Genomic DNA, 6,000 nt, shown 5'->3' with positions numbered 1-6,000 from the left:
TTGGTTATTGAGTCCTTCAGCTCCACAATTTCTCTTTGTTTCTTTTTTTTACAGCTTTCATATCTTTAATAAGGCACTCTTTTGTTCTTTGATTATATTTCTGAGTTTATTAATTTGTCTTTATGAGCTTTCTGTATCTTGTTTAGTTTCTTCAGAACTACAATCTTGAATTCTCTATCATTTAAATCAAGTCTTCCATGTGAAGTTTATTTTCTAATATTTTTTATTTTCCTTCTGAACTACCTCATTACCTAGGTTATTCACAGTATTTGATGGAATGTTTCTCTGAGTAACTATTTACTGAAATGTAGTCTTCTTTTTAAAAATTATTTGACACTTCACTTTTCACCAGGTTGTAAGTAGAAGTATTTGTCTTGTTTCTGATATAAGGTGCAGAAGTGAAAATTTTTACTTTCTCTTACCTGCACTGCTGGAAATTCTGGGATCTTTGTGGAGTTGTGTGCCTCACCTTAGGGAAATGTGTCATATTCCCTGGAGAGTTGAGCACCCCACTGTTACCAAGTCACCTCAGTCTCAAGTCAGAACCCCCATGGGAGAATGTGGTGGATGTTTGGGTTCTGGACCTGCAAGTTCCCAGCGCTGCCTTCTGTACATAGATGCTGTGTGTGGTGCTGTGCTTTCTGAAGTAGCCCTGCTACCTCACAATACTCTCTTCTAAAGAGTGAGGATAGAAGAGAACGTAGGTAGGAAAATCTCAGATATTTCACGCAGAAACTTTTTTACTGACTTGTCTCCTAGAGCAAGGGACATAAAGGAAAGAATAAACAAATGGGACCTCATCAAAATTAAAAGCTTTTGCACAGCTAAGGAAAACAGTATCAAAATAAAAAGAGAACCAACTGTATGGGAAAACATATTTGCCAATGATACCTCAGACAAGGGTTTAATCTCCAAAATATATAAAGGACTTACACGACTCCACTCTAAGAAGACAAGTAACCCAATTAAAAAATGGGCAAAGGACTTGAACAGACACTTCTCCAAGGAGGACATACAGAAAATTCAAAGACACATGAAGTGATGCTCAATATCGCTAGCCATCAGAGAGATGCAGGTTAAAACCACAGTGAGATACCACTTCACACCAGTCAGAATGGCCATCATAAACAAAGCAACAAACAACAAGTGTTGGAGAGGATGTGGAGAAAGGGGGTCCCTAGTGCACTGTTGGTGGGACTGCAGACTGGTACAACCATTATGGAAAGCAGTTTGGAACTTCCTCAGAAAACTAAAAATGGATCTGCCTTTTGACCCAGCAATTCCATTGCTGGGACTCTATCCTAAGAACACTAAAACACCAATACAAAAGAACCTTTGCACCCCGATGTTCATAGCAGCACAATTTACAATAGCTAGGTGCTGGAAGCAACCTAGATGCCCATCAGTAAATGAATGGATCAAAAAACTATGGTACATTTACACAATGGAATTCTATACAGCAGAAAGAAAGAAGGAGCTCATACCCTTTGCAACAGCATGGATGGAGCTGGAAAGCATTATGCTAAGTGAAACAAGCCAGGCAGTGAAAGACAAATACCACATGATATCACCTTTAACAGGAATCTAAACAACAAAACAAAACAAAAAACTAGCAAAATATAACCAAAGACACTGAAATAGGGGATAGTCTGACAGTGGCCAGAGGGGAGAGAAGAGGGAATTTCAGGGGGGAATGGGTAGGAATTACAGGAACAAATTTGGAGGACACATGGACAAAAACTAGGGGTGGGGGGTAATGGGGGGAAGAGGGGAAGGGTTGGGTGGAGGGGCTGGAACGGGAGTAGGGGGGAGAAAACTGTACTTGAACAATGATTGAAATAAAAAAAATTAAAAAAATTAAAATTAAAATTAAAAAAAAAGAGGGAGGATAGGGTGGGCACTGGAGGAGGCTGTTTCATATCTCTGCAGAAATTCCTTTTTCTTAGTAATGTTGGTTGCCAGACCTTGCCTGGCACAGCTGTACATCTCCTTCTTGTCACAGGGTTAGCCACAGTGTGTGCCTGCTGTTCAGAGAGAAATGATTCTGCCCCTCCAATTCTCAATGCTGAGTGTGGGTGCTCTATCCTGACTCCTCCACATCTACAGATGTGCTGGGGTTGCCACTAGCCCTGTGAGGAAGAGGGGTAAAGCCAAGGGTATAAGTCTTTGTTTTCTGACTGGTAAATGTGGCAGCTAGACCACAGCTGCCAAACATTTGTGTTCTGTCTCTGTCCCTGTTGCTGTCTGTGGAAATGAGACCATTCCAGGGAGACACAAGAAAAGCTTTTCTGGGATTCACGCATGGGAGGAGGAGGTTTAGTGGTAAAGTTTATTGGGGTTGCTATAAATGGCTCTTCCCCAGTTACCGATGTCTTATTTCCATTTGTTCCTCTGTGGAAAATGTCCAGCCTTCTCTGTATCAAACTCAGAAATAGGGCCAGTGTCCAGAAATTTCATTCCATTCATTCAGCCCAGTTCACTTTCTGTTCCCATCACACCAGCATAGCTTCTATTTCTGGCTGTATTCTACCTAGTGTTTCATTACTGTTTCCAGGCCCTGCTTGGCATCTGCACTTGGAGACTATTTGTATGCAGACCTCATGGCACCTGCACTTGGAATCTGTCTGTTAGGTCCACATGGCTGCCATAGAAAGAAAACATGTAGTACACAAATGTTTGAATGCACAAATGCCTGAACAAAAGCATTTTATGAGGCCAGAGAAAGACAGAGTTTCTTTTTATTAGCTGATTATTCTTTCTCAAGCTTGGAAAGGACTAGATGCTTTCTCAAAATAACCAATCAACTGCCAATAAACTGTATCCTAGCACTGGGCCCTCACAATAACCAATCTATTTCCTGGAACTTCTGGGGTTCTTTGTCCTTCATCCTATCTGACATTTTCTCAAGCTAGACTCCTCTTCTTTCGGGTCACCATCTGGACTCCTACTGTGCATGCCATGTAGTAGAAGTACCTCCCACTGCACTCTCATGACTTCAACTGTGCATGTGCTTATCTCCCCCTGACCCTACTTGGCTGAGCCAAAAAATATTTATTGGACCCCAAATATGTTCTAGCTACTATTCTAAAAGTTCAGCATCATGATGATACCTCAGACAAAGGTTTGATTTACAAAATATGAAAACAATTCATAGGACTCAACATCAGGAAGTCAATCCAGTTAAAATAATGGGCAAAAGACATGAACAGACATTTCCCCAAGGAGGCCATACAGAAGGCCCAGGGAAATATGAAAAGATGTTCAACATCACTAGCCTTCATTAAGAGGCAAATTAAAACCACAATGAGATACCACCACCCACCAATCAGAACAGACACCATTAACAAAGTAACAAACAACAAGAGCTGGCCAGGTTGCAGAGAAATGGGAACCCTACTGCACCAGTGGTGGAAATGCAGACTGGTGCAACCACTATGGGAAAAAGTACAAAATTTCCTCAGAAAACTAAAAGTGGAACTGCCTTTTGATCCAGTGATTCCACTGCTGGGAACACACCCTAAAACCTGAAATACCAATTCAAAGGAACATATGCAGTCTTATGGAAATAGCAGTGTTATTTACAACAGCCAAGTGCAGGAAACAACCACAGTGCCCATCAGTAAACCAGTAGATCAAGAAACAGCAGTATATTTACATAACACAATACTACCCAGCAGAAAGAAAGAAGGAGCTCTTAACTTTCAAAAAAGCATGGATGGAACTGAAGAGTGTTATGGTAAGTGAAATAAGCCAGGCAGTAAAAGGCAAATACCATATGATCTCACCTATAACTGGAACATAAAGAACAAAACAAACACATGAGGAAAGTAGAACCAGAGGCATGGAAACAAGAAACAGACTGAGTGACCAGAGGGAAGGAGAGAGGGGGATAAGGGGAGAGAGAAGAGGAAGGGTCTAATTAAAGAACAGGTATAAAAGACACATGGACAAGGACAAAAGAGTCGGGACTGACTGTGGGAGCTGCATGCTGGGTGGGCCAGGGAAGAATGAGGGGAAAGAATTGGGACAACTATAATAGGACAATAAAAAAAAGTTTGGCATCAAATAATAATTTTAAAAAACATAAAGTTTTTATGTTCATAAAATTGACACTGTAGTAGAAAGAGACAATAAATAAACAATAAAGTAAATACTGTATTAAATTGTGGTAAATGCTAAGAACTCTTATTGCAAAAAGAATAGTGAGTTCTAGGCATAGAAATTTGCTACTTAACAGAGGGTCATGAAGGAAGAGATTTTCAGGTAGAGTGAGTGAAATTTGAGCAGAATTCTGGGGAAAGAGTGGGTATGGCTGGGAAGAAGGTTTTTTGAAGAAAGGGCACTACAGCAAAGACGCCAAGGTGGGACTGTGGCTGGGGTGACCAAGGACCATCAAGGAGGCTTGTGTGACAGTAACACAATACACAAGGGAGAGAGTGGTCAGAGATTAACTTGATGTGGAGCCTTGTGAGACATTGGAAGGATTGCCACTTTTGCTGAGAGTTAATTGCAGAGCAATTGGAGATCTGTTAGCAAATAAGAGAACTTTTACTTTCAATTTTGAAAGATTGTTCTCAATACTGTGCAGAGGACAGACTGAGAGAGGAGTGGGGTAGAGTACATTGGCAATGACAACTCAGAGGACTGAGTTAGAAGACTAGTACAACAGTCCAGGGAAAAGATGGTAGTAGCTTGGACTAGGATGGTGGTTAGTGCCTTACACAGGCAAAAGTGGTCTAATTCAGGATATATTTTGTGGTACAACCAATAGAAGTTGCTTAAATTGGGTATATCAACAGTATGCCTGGGTTAAGCAGCTTGAGAGTTCAAAAATGTTTTTCTAAAATTGCATCACAAATAGCATCATTTCAAGTCTCTCTTTGACCAAACTAACAAACATCCTGAATAAGCTTCCTTCTCAAATATGACCCCCAAACCAGGGGTACTTTTCATGTTCCTAAAAAGTTTTAAGGGTTCCTAAAGAGGTTTAGAGGTTCCAAAAGGGGCTTAGAAACCTCTTTAATGATCTCAATATTCATCAGTGGTACTTTTTTGGTCCAAGAGGGTCCACAAATGCTGCCATATTGGTGGTATCTCTTCCCTGAGCCCCACTTACCACATCCCTGGTGCCCACTTTTGTGAGATAAGCTCCTGAGTTGATTGCTCTTTGTACTGTGCCTGGTCATGTTGAATATTGTGGCAGCTTCTTTGAACTTCAGTTTCTCTTCTGCACAATTTATTTTAAAATCCCCACATGAGGCTGAGCTAGAGTTTATGCAAGGTGTCCCTTAAGTAAGTTTTAAATGGGAAGAAGGGTGGAAAGAATTATCGTATTTTGCCATGTATAGTATGCACTTTTTTGCCCAGATTTTTTATGAAAAAAAGGGTATGCATTATACATGGGTAGTACTGATTCTGTATCTATATAAATATTTTAATTCTTTTATTTAAATGAACAAATAAAAATGTAACTCTAGAAAGCAATAACAATGTCTGTACACAAAGTAATACCTGGAATGTGATAACCAGTTTTGTTTCTAAATATAAATGAATAAAAATTGACTTAAAAATGGACACAAAGATTATTTTTCTGAAAGTCTGGACCAAAAACATTAGTCCACATAATATACAGCAGTGTATTATACATGGTAAAATATGTAATTTCTTGAGCCCCTACTCCAGGTTAGGCACTGGAATTATCTCATTAGACAAATACAACTATAAGTGTTAAGATAAAAGACTGAGAGATTAAATGAGTGACCCAAGATGACACAGAAAGTACTGAGAAAGGATTCTGAGTCCTTTTCCATGTAAATACAGGATTTGAGATGACTAGTGACAATAGTTCTCTCTTAGGGGGAAAATCATCCCAAATTTTCCTGTCCTTGTCATCTGCAAGGGTAATGCTCCCTGCAATCTTGCTGAGAAACTCATGGCTCATGAAGTAAGCAGGATGGAGTTAGATCAGACAGCAGAACCAGGAAAAACTCAGAGTTTATG

Source organism: Phyllostomus discolor, chromosome 6 (assembly GCF_004126475.2).
Source record: "Phyllostomus discolor isolate MPI-MPIP mPhyDis1 chromosome 6, mPhyDis1.pri.v3, whole genome shotgun sequence".
Lineage (NCBI taxonomy): Eukaryota > Metazoa > Chordata > Mammalia > Chiroptera > Phyllostomidae > Phyllostomus > Phyllostomus discolor.
Note: the sequence above shows the minus strand (reverse complement) of the source record.